Source organism: Camelus dromedarius, unplaced genomic scaffold, assembly GCF_036321535.1.
Source record: "Camelus dromedarius isolate mCamDro1 unplaced genomic scaffold, mCamDro1.pat HAP1_SCAFFOLD_114, whole genome shotgun sequence".
Classification (NCBI taxonomy): domain Eukaryota; kingdom Metazoa; phylum Chordata; class Mammalia; order Artiodactyla; family Camelidae; genus Camelus; species Camelus dromedarius.
This window is the reverse complement of record NW_026989787.1, coordinates 4,042,358-4,059,451: the sequence shown is the minus strand read 5'-3', so window position 1 is coordinate 4,059,451 and position 17,094 is coordinate 4,042,358.

Below are 17,094 nucleotides of genomic sequence, written 5' to 3'. Positions count from 1 at the left end.
AAACACAATTATACCATGGTTCTTCTGGCATATTTCTGATTGGCATTATAATAAAAGTTCCCTATAATATCTATGCATATTTCATAATCAGACTATATAAACATGATATTATATTCAAATGTCTCAACTATTCAGTTCATATTTATAGGTCAAGTATTCAAGATGCCTCAAATACTATCAAAAATATTTTTAAAAAATACCAGCTTAATCAGTTACTACTTGTGTGGCCTTAAACAAGAAGCCTCACCTAGCTAAACCTAAGTTTTTAAGAATAATTATAGGGGTAATATGAAAAAAATGGTAAGTCCAGTCTGGAGGATGTTTTGATAATAAAATCAGATAAGTAAAAGCTTATATATGAGCATAGAATGCAGCACAAAAAGGGATTTCAGTGCATGCTTACTGAATTAGATGGAGATTTATCCACAATAATTGCACTAAACAAATTGGGTTACATATTTGAACACAATCTGCAAACTTCAGGTTACTAAGAAACAAGGTTTATAATTTTTTTTTTTTCAGAGCAAAGCAGCAAGAAAATTCAAACACTGCTCCTGTACCATCTCCTTTTTTCTGATTCTTCATTGTGGGAGAAAAGAATACAAAGGTAAAACAGGATCCTCTAACAGCTACATTATAATGACCAGAGTTGTCCAGTCCCCCTCTTTAAATGGAAAACTTAAAGGAAGCTGCAGGAAAATGTGAGAGAAACAACTTTATAAAAACCAGGTCTGCGGAATAGAATAGAAAGCCCATAAATGAACCCACAAGCTTTTGGTCAATTAAACTTCGACAAAGGAGGCAAGAATATACAATGGAATAAAGATAGTCTATTCAGCAAATGATTTTGGGAAAACTGGACAGCAGCATGTAAATCAATGAAGCTAGAACATTCCCTTACACCATACACAAAAATAAACTCAAAATGGATCAAATGTTTAAACATAACACAAGATACAATAAACCTCCTAGAAGAAAACATAGGTAAAACATTATCTGACATACAGCTCAAAAATGTTCTCCTAGGGCAGTCTACACAAGCAGTATAAATAAAAGCAAGAATAAACAAATAGGACCTAACTAAGCTTACAAGCTTCTGCACAGCAAAGGAAACCATAAGTAAAACAAAACAAAAATATAAGGAATGGGAAAAAATTTTTGCAAAGGATGAAACCAACAAAGGCTTGATCTCCAGAATATATAAGTAGCTCATACTACATAATAAGAAAAAACCAACAGTCCAATTCAAAAATGGGCAGAAGATCTAAACTAGCAATTCTCCAAGGAAGACATACAAATGATCAATAGGAACAAGAAAAAATGCCCAAGATCACTAATTATCAGAAAAATGCAAATCAAAACTACAGTGAGGTATCACCTCACAAAAGCCAGAATGGCCATCATTCAAATGTCCACAAATGACAAATGATGGAGAGGCTGTGGAGAAAAGGGAACCCTCTTACACTGCTGGTGGGAATGCAGTTTTGTGCAGCCACAGTGGAAAACAGTATGGAGATTCCTCAAAAGACTAGGAATAGACATAACATATGACCCAGTGATCCTACTCCTGGGCATATATCAAGAAGGAACTCTACTTCAAAAAGACACTTGCACCCCAATGTTCATAGCAGCACTATTTACAATAGCCAAGAGATGTCAACAGCATAAATGTCCATCAACAGATGACTTGATGAAGAAGAAGTGGTATGTTTGTACAATGGAATACTATTCAGCCATAAAAACTGACAACATAACGCCATTTGCAGCAATATGGATGCTCCTGGAGAATGTCATTCTAAGTGAAGTAAGCCAGAAAGAGAAAGAAAAATACCATATGAGATCTCTCATATGTGGAATCTCAAAAATTTTTAAAATGAATATAAATACAAAACAGAAACTGACTCATAGACATAGAATACAAACTTGTGGTTGCCAAGGGGGCAGGGCGGGGGGAGGGACAGACTGGGAGTTCAAAACTTGTAGATACTGACTGGCATATGCAGAATAGATAAACAAGATTATACTGTATAGCACAGGGAAATATATACAAGATCTTGTGTTACCTCACAGTGAAATGTGTGACAATGAATGTATGTATGTTCATATATAATTGAAAAATTGTGCTTTACAGTGGAATTTGACACAACATTGTAAAATGACTATAACTCAATAAAAAATGTTTTAAAGAAACAGACCTGTGATTTCTTAGCTGTGAATAAGTAACATAATTTTTAACATCAAATTAACAAACTGCAGCTATTCAATCCTGTTCCAGGTTGGTTTTCAAAATGTGATCTACAGAAAAAAAATCACCCAGAGGGATTGTTAAACCTAGGTTGTGTATGTATAAAACATGCTACAAATGATTCCAATGTTCTTATGAAAAACAAACCCATAAATGCGGGGGCGGGGGTTGGGGGACAGGGGAAGAGAGAGAATAAGAGGGAGGAAGAGGGAGCCAGAGAGACAGAAAAAGATAGTTTTGATGTGATCGTAATGTTTAAGTAATAAAGATCAGGGGTGAGGAGACTAAATTTATCTCTACATAGAGATTTACAGAGCTCTCACTGTGAGCTTTCTTAAATTGACTAATAGAAACATTAAAAAGAAACAATCTCTATAAATGACAGTTCCCTATAACCTCCTTGCCAGGGACTGTCTTATTCTCTGAATTCTAACGCCAGCCCATAGAGCTTGACAGAGCAAGACAGGCAGGCCCCCAGGAGGACTCTCTCAAGGAGAAGAACATCGAGGGGGACACAGTGTGTCTGGCTTTCACTTTGCAGCTGCTACTGGTCCATACAGAGAAGCTGAGCTTCCTTTGAACTAAAGCCAGCCACAGACCCCTGCATGCCAGACAGCAGGCCACTTGCCCTTCCTCAGGTGTCACTTTGAATCTGAAATCAATCTTGCTAACTACTACATACAGAATAGATAAGCAACAAAGTCCTATTGAACTATATTCAGCATCTTGTAATAACCTATAATGAGAAAGAATATATATATATCAATCACTGTGTTGTACAGAAGAAACTAACACAGCATTGTAAATCGACTCTATTGCAATAAAAACAGAAAAGACATCAATTTTGCACTGCATGTAAAAGACAAGGACATACCTGCTCCACACACTGGGGATAAAAGAACGGTTCTCAGTGCCTCTCACACCTTGCTCACTAGCTCCTCCTACCAGTCTGACTCTCCTTCATGAAAGCTAAAAAAGAGCGAGGAGGTTCATCTTTTCTTGGTCCATCTAGTATGATGGTAATAAAACTGAAGCTGAAAGCAAAAGTAATTCATGTTTTTTTTCAGTTAGAAGAGTCATGCTAGATCCACTGATTACATTTCGAATATGGGTGTGTAGTTCATGGTGAGAGGAGATTAGAAAACGCTATTTAATAGTCACATCTTAACACATGCCACCGCTTTCTGTGGGCTGCCCTGCACTGGAAGGCCTTCATAGCCCCCCTTCTTGATACATCTCTCCCCCCGTGTAAAGTTGCCAAAGGCGGCTTAAGTTTCCTTAGCAAACAAGAAAAATAGAAAATCCATGGCACAAATGTAAGCAAGGCTGTATACAACAAGTATATTTCAAGCATTTTCCTCTTGGTGGGGATTCCTGGGTATTTTTGTTAGTAAAGGGCTTTTAACATTTTACATCTGTTCCTTAATATATATGTTTAGTTAAATGAAAAACTTTTATCATAATTAGAAAATAAAGATTAAAGATGGAAATGAACAACCCTTCATTGTATTATCTGGAGATGCTCACTATTGGCATTTTGCTCAGCATGCCTGTACTTCCCTAACACATGGACCCTCTCCTAACATAGATACCCTCTTTCCACAGGAATTTAGCCAATTGGACCAGTTCCAAAGGGATGTATTTGGTCAGATAAGAAAGTGACTGGGTGCACACATTTGTGAGAAAGAAAATGGAGCAGCGTATAAGGGAAAGATGAGAAGTGCAGCAGGGAGATGTCCAAGGAAGCCAGACTGTGAGAGTATAAGGAGTACTTCTCCTTCCTCCTCTTCTCCACCTTCCTCAGCATTCTCCGTGTCTATGGTCACTTCTTCATAAAAGGCCAGATAGTAAATATTTTAGGCTTTTTGAGATATAGGGTCTCTGTCACAACTATTCAGTGAAAGCATCCATGCAATAGGTAAACAAATGGGCATAACTATGTTCCAGTAAGACATTGTTTACAAAGGTGGACAATGGGAAGTCATCCTGGTTTAAGTAAATGTGGTGCTATGATATACCAGGGGTTATCATCAGCTCATATATGTATCATTGTCTTACAAGCCAAGTAAAATGGTCCAAGTCCAGAATCTCAGGCTGAGTGTCTGCTTCTAGTGCCATTTGGGTTAAACAGTGTCTAACTATCCTCATTGTCTTGGAGCAGAGATGCAGAAAAGGAATCTGTGTACTGTCCATGTGTCTATGCATCATCCACATGGGTTCCTGCCTGGTCCCCAAGCCATGCATCCACACATCTATGCCAGTAACTGTCTCACTCCCAACAACATAGCACTGCCAGTAACTCCTAGATCAGCCAAAGAGAAACAAAACGTGATGGAATACACTCAGTGGTAGTGAGGAAGAGGCTGGTTTGGTGTGTGACATCTGCCTAGGTCTGCAGGCCTCTGTGAGTGTGGGAGGAAGCCTGACATCTGGATAAGTGTCAAGGTGACTGTAAACTCAATTTTGGAATGGGGACTAGGAAGACGCCAAGCAGCTATCTGGGTATTTTTCAAATTCATTTGAGTTGGTAAAATATCCACTCTGTTTTCAATTAGTCTTTTCCACATGTGGTAGTTGCTTTTAGGGTCCCTACATTTCCAAAAATCCACAGAAGGGAAAAAGAAGCCTAAAGCTGAGTGATTATAGAGAGTTTAAGGCTAGAGTGGGAAGGGGAAATTCTGATAAGGGTGGACTGAGGGTTGAAGTATATAGTTATGGGAACATTTAAATAGACCTCAGGATAGAGTTCTATTAGATTTGAAGGGGAACATGTTAGCATCTCCAGTCTTGGAATAGCCAGTATCCTTTCCATTTGGCTTTTAAACAGCCAGAATGAAAGTGTTGCATGGGATACAAGTAGGAACCAGGAGTACCTTATCTAATAATTCTTGAACTATTAGCACCCATCAAGTTTCTCTTGTGTTATATTATATTGGGGGATCTTGGGGGGTGGTGGGCATGGACAGAACTAATTCTACTTACCATAGCATTCTATTATGGGGTTCTCCACCTCATACATGCCCAATTTCAGTTAAATTCCTTGTCTAGAATGAAGAGAACTCCTGTCCACTAATTGACTTAAGTCCACAGTAAGATTGGTACTAGGTTGAAGAGGACAGAGAAGCTTAAGGAAGTCAGGTAAAGCCATTAGAGGTAACAAAAGTGAAAGAAATGAATAGGAGACCTGTGAAAGGAGTCCTGCAGTAACACAATGAAGTATAATACCCCAATCCATGAAGTTATTGGAGTAGTTGTTCTAAGAGGAAAATTGGGCTGACACAGAAGGGATCTTATAGATATACTGAGGGGCTGGGAGGCAAACTATGAGGGAAATTATCAAAACCCACCACTGGCAGTTTGGTGACTTTGAAGAAGGTGCCAGAAAAGGAAGCAGTGTTAAAAGTGAAATATGTCACTCCAGAATTAAAGAGAAATGTGGTAGGGTGCCCTTCAACTCACAAGGGTAAACTCACCCTGTGAATTTAGTGGGAACTGTGGTCAAAGAATGCTTGCTTCCTCAGAGCTAAGTTAGTATTCCTCCTGTGTGTTTTGGGGGCTTTTTTTCTATTTGGAGTCTAGACAGTCCAAAATCCAGTGAAATTTTCTTTGTAATGCCAGCAAGTATTCTATTTAATGGAAGCCCATATTTTGGGGTCCTGTCTTTGTTCAGATTTTTGCAATTGTTTTAATTGTAAAGCCATGTGATTTGATAGTGAATTTTCTATTTTTTAGAAACGTTACCCTCACAATGCTGAGCTGATGTCTGAAATTGAGGCATCTCAGCATTTTAACAGTAGACTTTTTTTCTGTCATAAAGCTCAAGACTTATATCATTCAGAAAGCTGCGGCTAGAGCAAAGGCTACTTTTGTAATTCAGTTCAAGCCTTGACTGCTCTTTCCAAATAGTTTCTAATTGCTGGTGTTAATTTGCCACATTTCATCCTTCAGTTGTTTACAATTTTGAACACAGGACCAAACGATTTTAACAAGATAAAACTTGGAATGGCTTCTAACCCTTTTTCTCTAACTCTTACTTTCTGACTGATCTCAGCAGTAATTTGAGACCCCTCCAGGTCTTCCAAGATAGTGGTCCATTTAGCTTTCTGAAACCAAAGAAAAGTATCACCACAAATAAGTTTATAAGTTGATATAAGTTTGGGGAATCTCAGAGAGTAAGCAGCCAAGGCTTCTTGACTTTTTGCATAGTTTCCTTCTTTCCTTTTGGGACTTGGGGAAATCACTCGCCATGCAATTTAATTGAAGACAAAGGTTTAAATGCTACTTTCTCGGTTTGTTTACGGTTGGGAGTAGGTGGCATGAGTGGTTTGAGCATTGTCTCCAGAAGGTGGAGATCCAACAGATTTATTCTCCACAGTAAGCTGAAAAGCAGGAGATCATTTTGAGGGGGGAACTAAAAGAGAGGGTGAAGAGGGAAGAATGGAGGCCCTGGAGGATAGGTCATATGGGATTGTGTTTGAGCAAGCAAACTCCTCTGCTGCCCTCTTGTGGATATCTGTGGCTGAGCAGCCAATCATCAGGCTCCCACTAACGAGCAACTGGTAGGTTGCTTTCCTCCTTGGCAGTAACCAGGATGCTGAATCAGTCATAGCCACACTTTAAAAAGATTAACCAGGGAGGCCGAGGGTGGGAAGTGATAGACTGGGATTACAAAATTGTACAATAGATAAACAAGATTATACTGTATAGCACAGGGTAATATACACAAAATGTTATGGTAGCTCACAGAGAAAATTATGTGACAATGAGTGTGTGTATGTTCATGTATGAATGAAAAATTGTGCTGAACACTGGAATTTGACACAACATTGTAAAATGATTATAAATCAATAAAAAATGTTAAAAAATTAATTAATTGCTTTGTTTGTTTGTTTGTTTAGGCTCAGCTAGTCTTCTGTTTTTGGTAGCTTATGAGAAGTTTCCCCTATTTTCTGTCCTAGTCCCAAGGTTTAGAGTCAAGGAAGAAAGCAAAGCATTTCACAAATGTATGAAGCTGTTCCCTGCAAAGAGCTCCTGGATTGTGACTAGGTGGGATCAGAATGGTCCTTCTCAAGTGTCCAGATTGAACTTCATTCAGGGTGCCAGGGAGTTACTGAGCTATTTCTGCTGTTTTTTTTTTCCCTCCAGGAGGGTGCTAAGCATTTAAAATATCTATATCTATATCTATGTCTATATCTATATCTATATAAAAGTCACATGTTCATTTGTACTTTGGGAAAAACAAATAGTGAGAGAAAGAGAAAGGTCTCCTGTGATGTCAACACAGTGACAAGCTGTTGGTGGTTTGCATTGTATCATCCTGTGTGTACATGTATCTTTGAAGAGTTGTATCCTATTAGAGAAGATGTTCTAGACCCCTCTTTTCACACAGCACCATAATTGCAAACATGTTCCTCAGCCGTGCTCATCTTTTTCACCTGTGTAGCCATCCTCATGCTCACATCAGTGCCTTTACACTCTGCTATCACTTGTGAGGATGGGAAGATTTAAGAGGTGTCCCCCGTGGCAGCTCCTTGTTGTCACTCAAGCCTCAGCTCCAATACTGCCACCCCAATGTAACCTTCCCTCTCCCTCAATCTAGGGAAACTCCTCTGTCATTTATTATTTCCTTCATGCCATGCACCAGTCCTATCGGTAATGAATTTGTTCATTTATTTGTTGGCTTGTTTTTGGCTCTCCCCTGAGAGAAGAAGCCTTCTCTATTTTCTTTATCACTCTGTCCTCAGGGCTTAGGGTAGTATTGATGCCAAGAACTTGCCTGGGTGGTAACTGTTCACTGATTGGCTGAATTCATTCTGTGGCTGGAACAACTGTACTAAATGTGTTAAAGTGATTTATTTTTGCAGTGCATTTAGATTGTACCCTGAGTTATAATATTTTTAACAGCATTGCAAGAATGCCTTTCTACACTTGGACAGTTCTTTTCTCTCTCCAAACATTAAATTGATACATTTTAAACATACAGAAAAGTGGAAAAGATAGTGCAATGAACACCCATATACCTTCCATTAAGATTTAAAATTTGTTAATATTTTGTCACGTTTACTTTCTCTCTCTACATACTTTTTTCGATGAACCATTTAAAACTTGTTTCATGACAATTCACAATACCCCTAAGTATTTCAGCATGCATCTCCCAAGAATAAGTATCTTTTCCTAAATAAACATTTGTTATTAGTGTAACTGGGAAAGAATGGTAATTTATAATTCTCTAATATAACCTGATAGCCAATATTTGAATTTCCCCAATTGCGTCTAACATACCTTTTTAGCTGTATCATTTATTTATATCTTTGAATCAGGGTCAAACCAAGTATCATGTCTTTATTTATTTGTTATATCTGTTTATATAAACCTAGAAGTATCATTTTGTGTTTTTAATGTGTTATTCATTTTAAAAACAGCATTGAATTTTAAAAGAAACTAGTTTTCATATAGAATATCCCACCTGTTTATTTTCTCATGGTGTCTTTTATATTGTTTTTCTTTCCCTATGTTTCCTATTACTGAAGTTATATCTGGATACCGGCTTAGGTTATGTGAATATAATCACTTATAGTCATGAGTCTTTTGGATATTAAAATTACCCCATACTTGCCCATGATATGTCCATTTGGCATATTTGATATGACCTATTTGATATGACCTCACTAATCTTTGAGTGTACTTTTGTTTTCTGGCACCAAACTATATCATAGCCACATGTTGTGTTTTTCCCCTACACCTGCAATCAATCTGTGATTTCTCTAAGGAACATTGTTTGCTACATTTTTTTAAGTGAACAAAAATTTGAAAACAAAAATCTGGGTGTTGCATTTATTCATTATTTCTGCAGTACTGTTGCTTCAAAAACATTTTAGTGGGCCAAACTGCTATATATATATATTATATATATTTATATATATATAATATGTATACACATACACACACACTTTTTAATTTAATTTTTATTAAAGTTTAGTCAGTTTACAATGTTGCATCCATTTATGATACACAGAATAATGTTTCAGTCATAAACACATACATATATTCATTTTCATCTTTTTCTTTATATGTTACTACAAGATACTTAATATAGTTTCCTGTGTTATACAGTATAAACTTGTTTATCTATTTTATATATCTTAACAAGTTTTTAAGTGTGTAGTGCAGTATTGATAACTGTAGGCATAGTACCATACTGCAGCTCTCTGGAACATACACATCTTGTGCAACTGACAACCTAATGAACAACCAATCTCCCTTTCATCCTCTTCATAGCTCCTGGCAACCAGCATTTTATTCACTACATCTATGACTTTGACAATATTTAGGCACCTCATGTAAGTAGAATCATGCAGTATTTGTCCTCTGTGACCAACTTAATTCGCTTATATAACGTCTTCCGCTTTCATTCATGTTGTGTTAAATGGTGGGAATTCCTTACCTTTTTAAAGCCGAGTAATATTCCATTGTATGATTAGACCACATTTTCTTAATCTACTCATTTGTTACTGGATATTAACTGTTTACAGCTTTGTCTATCTTATAGATCTTTGTTCCTCTTTCCCTTTCTTGCTGTCTTCCTTTGTGTTTTGTTGATTTTTGTTACTTTTTGATTGTTTTCTCTTTTTCTTCTGTCTTCTCTGTTGGTATTTTCATGTCATGTGGTTACCATGAGGCTTGCATAAAATATCTTAGAATTATGTCTCTTTTTAAACTGACAATAACTTGACTTCAATCACATACAAATACTCTACTCTTTTACTTCTCCAACTTTATATTTGTTGTCACATTTTACATATTTTTATATTGTGCATCCATTCATAACTTTTTATACTAATGTTTATTTTTAACACTTTTGTCTTTTAACTCTTATATCAAAATAAGCTGTGATTTACACACTACTATCACAGTGTAAAATATTCCATATTTGTTTATATATTTATATTTATCAGTGAGTTTTATACTTTGGTATACTTTCCTGTTGCTATTTAGTGTCTTTTCTTTTCAACTTGGATAACTCCCTTTAATATTTCTTGGTGATGAACTCCTTCAGCTTTTGTTTGTCTGAGAATGTCTTTATCTCTCCTTCACTTTTGAATACCAATTTTGTGGGATATAGTAGTCTTATTTTACAGTTTTTCTTCTATCAGCATTTTGAGTATATCATTCTACTCCTTTCTAGCCTATAAGATTTATGCTGAGAAATTCTCTCATTTCTGGGCTCACTATCCTGTTCCATTGGTCCATATGTCTGTTTTTGTACCAATACAATGCTGTCTTGATGACTGTAGCTCTGTAGTATTGTCTGAAGTCTGGGAGAGTTATTTCTCCAGCCTCTTTCTTTCTCTTCAGTAATGCTTTGGTAATTCTAGGTCTTTGATGGTTCCATATAATTTTATAATGATTTGTTCTAGTTCTCTGAAATATGTCCTGGGTAATTTGATAGGGATTGCATGAAATCTGTACACTGCCTTGGGTAGTGTGACCATTTTAACAATATTGATTCTTCCAATCCAAGAACATGGGATATCTTTCCATTTTTTTAAAGTCTTCTTTAATTTCCTTCAGCAGTGTTTTATAGTTTTCTGTATAATTCTTTCACCTCCTTGGTTAGATTTATTCCTAGGTATTTTATTATTTTGGGTGCTATTTTAAAGGGGATTGTTTCTTTACTTTCTTTTTCTGTTGATTCATCATTAGTGTAAAGGAATGCAACTGATTTTTGAACATTAACCTTGTGACCTGCTAACTTGCTGAATTCTTTAAACAGATCTAGTAGTTTTTGTGTGGACCTTTTAGGGTCTTCTATATATAGTAACATGTCGTTGGCATATAGTGACACTTTTACCTCTCCTCTTCCAATTTGGATCCCTTTTCTCTCTCTTGCTTGATTGCTGTGTCTAGGACTTCCAAGACGATGTTGAATATGAGTGGTGATATTGGGCATCCTTGTCTTCTCCCAGATTTTAGTGGGAAGCTGCTGAGTTTTTCACCATTGAGTACTATGCTGGCTGTAGGTTTGTCATATATAGCTTTTATTATGTTGAGATATGTTCCATCTATATCCACTTTGGTAAGAATTTTTATCACAAATGGGTGTTGAATTTTATCAAATGCTTTTTCCACATCTATTGAGATGAGCATGTGGTTTTTGTCCTTTCTCTTGTTGATGTGATGTATTACATTGATTGATTTGCATATGTTGAACCATCCTTGTGTCCCAGTGATGAACGCCACTTGGTCATGATGTATAATCTTTTTTATGTGTTGTTGGGTTCTATTTGCTAATATTTTGGTGAGGACTTTGGCATGTATGTTCATCAGTGATACTGGCATATAATTTTCTTTTTTGGTAGTGTCTTTGCCTGGTTTTGGTATCAGGATGATGATGGCTTCATAGAATGAGTTTGGGAGTATTCCCTCCTGTTCAGTCTTCTGGTAGAGTTTGAGAATGACTGGTATGAGTGAACCCACAAACTTTTGGTCAACTCATCTTCAACAAAGGAGGCAAGAGTATACAATGGAATAAAGACAGTCTCTTCAGCAAATGGTACGGAGGAAACTGGACAGAACATGTAAAGCAATGAAGCTAGAACACTCCCTTACACCATACACAAAAATAAACTCAAAATGGATCAAAGACTTAAACATAAGACAAGATACGATAAACCTCCTGGAAGAAAATATAGGCAAAATATTATCTGACATACATCTGAAGAATGTTCTCCTAGAATTGTCTACTCAAGCAATAGAAGTAAAAGCAAGAATAAATAAATGGGACCTAATGAAACTTACAAGCTTCTGCACAGCAGAGGAAACGATAAGTAAAACAAAAAGACAACCTATGGAATGGGAGAAAATGTTTGAAAATGAAACTGACAAAGGCTTGATCTCCAGAATATATAAGCAGCTCATATGACTTAATAAAAGAAAAAACCCAATCCAAAAATGGGCAGAAGAGCTAAACAACAATTCTCCAAGGAAGACATACAAATGATCAATAGGCAGAAGGAAAAATGCTCAATATCACTAATTATCAGAGAAATGCAAATCAAAACTACAATGAGGTTTCACCTCACATCAGTCAGAATGGCCATAACTTAAAAATCCAAAAATGACAAGTGCTGGAGAGGCTGTCGAGAAAAGGGAACCCTCCTTCACTGCTGGTGGGAATGCAGTTTCGTGCAGCCACTGTGGAAAACAGTATGGAGATTTCTCAAAAGACTATTAACAGACTTAATATATGACCCAGGAACCCCACTCCTGGGCATATATAGAGAAGGAGCCCTACTTCAGGATGACACCTTCACCCCAATGTTCATAGCAGCACTATTTACAATAGCCAAGACATGGAAACAGCCTAAATGTCCATCAACAGATGACTGGATAAAGAAGAAGTGGTATAGTTATACAATGGAATACTATTCAGCCATAAAAACCAACAACATAATGCCATTGCAGCAACATGGATGTTCCTGGAGAATGTCATTCTAAGTGAAGTAAGCTAGAAAGAGAAAGAAAAATACCATATGAGTTTGCTCATATGTGGAATCTAAAATTAAAAACAAAACACAAAAAAAGCATAAATACAAAACAGAAATAGACTTATAGACATAGAATACAAGCTTGTTGTTGCCAAGGGGGTGGAGGGTGGGAAGGGATAGACTGGGATTTCAAAATTGTAGAACTGATAAACAAGATTATACTGTATAGCATGGAGAAAGAAATACAAGGTCTTATGGTAGCTCACAGTAAAATATATGTGACAATTAATTTATATATGTTCATGTATAACTGAAAAATTATGCTCTACACTAGAATTTGACACAACATTCTAAAGTGATTATAAATTAATAAAAACGTTAAAAAAAGGAAATTCTCTCATAGTTATGGGTTCTCTTGTATGTGACAAGTTATTTTTTTTAATGAATCTTTGTAAAGTCTGTCTTCATCTTTGATTTGACAATTGCTTATAATGTGTCTCAGTGTCGAGTTTAAAACCATTCCCTTTGGATTATGCTGTATGAATATGGATATTTATTTCCATCCATAAATTTGGGAAATTTTCAACCATTATTTCTTTCTAATAAACTTTCTGTCCCTTCTCTCTCTCTCCTCCTCCCCTCATACTGTTCTAGTATTTCCTTCCTTCTACTCACTTTGGGCTTTCTTTGTTTATTTGTTTGTTTGCTTTAGTTTCTTTTGGTGTAAAGTTAGATTGTTTATTTGCTTTCTTGTTTCCCAAGATAGGCCTTTATAACTATACATTTTTGTCTTAGAATGATTTTTGCTGTGTCCTATAGATTTTGGAATGCTCTATTTCTATTTTAATTTGTTTCAAGGTATTTTTTAATTTCCTCTTTGATTTCTTTGTTGACTCATTTACTTTTTTAGAACCTTGATCTTTAGCCTCCATGTGTTTGTGGCTTTTTTTTTTTCCAGTTTTCTTATTATAATTGATTTCTAATTTTATACCGTTTTGGTCAGAAAAGATGCTTAATATAATTTCACTCTTCTTAAATTTATTGAGTTTTGTTTTGTGGCCTCACATGTGATCTATCTTGTATAATGCTTTATGTGCATTTGAAAGGAATATGTATCTGCTGCTTCTGGGTGGAATGTTCTGTGTTTATCTATTATGTTCATCTGGTCTGAAGTATTGTTTAAGGTCATTGTTTCCTTTCTGCTTTTCTGTGATCTAGCCATTGATGTAAGTGAGGTGTTAAAGTCCACAAATATTATTGTATTATTGTCATTACTATTATTATCTTACTGTCTCCCTTTGTGTCTGTTAATATTTGCTTTGTGTATTTAGGTAATCCTATGTTGGATGCATAGATATTTACAAGTCTTGTGTACTCTTTTAAAAAATATTTTATTTATTATTGTATGATTTAATTATTTAATTTTGGGGGCAGGGTAATTAGGTTTGTCTATTTTTAGAGGAGCTACTGGGGATTGAACCCAGGACCTCATGCATGCTAAGCAAGAACTCTACCACTTGAACTATACCTTCCCCCCATAAAATTGTTATATCCTCTTGTTAAATTGATCCCTTTATCATTATGTAATGCTCTTCTTTGTATCTTTTTACAGTCTTTGTTTTAAATCTATTTTGTCTGATGTAAGTATTTCTACCCCACCTTTCTTTTTGTCTCCCTTTGCATAGGATATATTTTGCCATTCCTTCACTTTCAGTTAGTGTGTATCTTGATCCAAAGTGAGTCTTTTGTAGGCAACATATACATCGATCTTGTTTTTCATATGTTCAGTCACTCTATGTCTTCTGTTTGGAGACTTTAGTCCATCTACATTTAGAGTAATTATTGATAGGTATGCAATTATTGCCATTTTGTTAATTTCTTTCTGGTTGTTGATATTTCTTTAAAACTTCTTCTGCATTAATCTCAATTTGGTTCTGGAACACCCATTTCATATAGTTTAGATTTTCTTGCCTTATCCTCTAAGATGCCTCAGTTCTCTTCCATATCTTCTTCTCATTCTCCTCCTACTTCCTCTTCTGTGCTGCACTCAGGATATTGTATTTTGATTTGTCTCCCAGAACAGCAGTTCTCTTGTCAGATGTCTCTAATCTGCTTTTAATAATATATTTTGGGTTTTTAATTTCAGCTATTCCATTTTTCATTTAAAGACTTTTCCATTCCTTTTGAAATTTGCTGTCACTATATAATTTTCTATTACTTGCAAATATTTTAAAGTTTGTCTTTTATTTGTTTAAACAGAGAAAGCTTATGAGTTTGTAATCTGTATTCAATAATTTTCAACATTTAAATTTTGTTAGTCACTTTATTCTTTTTTTTTTTGGAAGGGTGTTTGCTCATTGTTTCCTTTTGATCTAGGCAATTTTTAAATTGTTATCGCTATTTAATTTCTTTTAAAATTTCTTGTTGGAATTGTAAGATGAATAGGGTAAAATTATCTTCCATTGTGAAGGATTCATATTTAATTCTTTAAGGTGCCTGTGGATATTACCAGTCCAGAGTCATCCTAAACCAAAATTTTGGCTTGAGTTCCTGGACCATCCAAGAGATGCAACCCTGTAGTAACTATATTTACTAGCTTCTGTATTTAATGGTTTGGCATCTTGGGACTTTGCAGTCCCTGAAAAGACTGATCAATCTGGGGTTAGCCTATTCTTTGAAATAGTAAAGGACTCCCTTGCAAGTGTGTCTTTTGTAAAAAACCAACCAATCTATAGGCTATATTCCAGCCACCTCCTCTATCAGCCTTCACACTCTGGGCCACTATCCAACTGCTCTAATCACCTGAGGATCAGATATCAGTCAACTATGGACACCCCCATACCATACAGCTTGCTGAAATTATTCAAACTAACCAATCTTAACCTGACTACTTTGCTTCACCCCTTCCCTTTCCCCTTCCAGCAGCAGCCACAATAAAGCTCTTGCCCAGGTTTCACCTTGCTCACTCTGCTCCTTACTGACCCTGGTACTTTCTTGTGTTGCCCCACATTGTCATGGCATGCCCTCTCCTCTTGGGAGCTGTGAATAACAAACCATCTTTTCCATGACAATCATCTCCTTATCTGTTGGCCTCACCATATTTGAATAATAACAAAACATACACTTTAAAACAAACCCCTGGCTGCAAATAAATATGATAGCCATGAATCTTTTTTTTTTTTTTGCTTCTCTTCTCTCTCCTTTCCATACTGTATCAAATCAACATTGAATATAATGCATTCTGAGTGAGGGAAGGCAGATTCCCTTCAAGTTCACAATTTCTTTGTAGGTGTACTCCAGTTGTTTTCATCCTTGGCTTGCAATTAAAATCACTTGGGAAGGAGGCCTTAAAAAAACACTCATGCTTAGCTCCAAGTCCAGCTCTGTTAATTCAGACACTCTGGTGATGTTCCAAAGGTCAAGTGTGAGCATTTTTAAGACCATCCCTGTTGATGTTTATGTACAGAAAATGTTAAGAATAACTAGTTTAGTCTTTCAATATTTAAAGGAGGTCTCCCATTAGACCGTGTCTGTCCTCCTAACACCTTCTACTGACAAAGCTGAACTTTGCCATTTTGCCAAGGAAAAATACTTGAGGAGTTAAGCTCTATTTTTTCAGAATAGAAAATAAAGAGTAGACTTGGAGTTGGGAAGTCAATGAATTGACAAATAGCACAATCACATTGAGAATCACACAAGGTGTATAGTGATCACATTTAATATATTAACATTGAGCAAGTTTAGCACAGTTCCAGGAATACAATAAGTGATTAATATATATTATACTGTTATTATATTTTCTAATATAACATATAGTTTTATGTATAATAAAACCCATTCTAGTTTTATTATCAAATAATGCTGGAATTATAATTAACGACTCTATGATGTGTGAAATAGTGGATAATTTTCAGGAGAGATGAGATAGCTTCTATTCCCTTTAAGCTGAAAAAAACAAACAATGCACAGTTATTCATTTGCCTCATATAGTTTAGGGAGTAATCTGATCTGAAGTTATTTTTTGAAGTGAAAGTTTAAGCCCTTCAAAATGCAGCAAGAATTCTTTACTAGGGCTCTACTATGGGAATTTCAAGCTTGGAATTTTTAATGTTCAAGCAAAACATATTTCTTCATTAATAAAGACACTTTGCCATTGAAGCTTCATCACCTTTTGTGTTGAATGGAACTGTTGTCATTGCATTAACCTTCAGTGTTCTTGAGAGGCAAGAATATAGAATTATACATCCCATTTTATATTGCTTTTATTTCTCATAATTGGTTAATATCATGTTATTAAAACCTGAGTCCTTTACCTTTATTTTTCTTCTTTTCTCCTTTGATATTTTAGTACATGCATTTTTA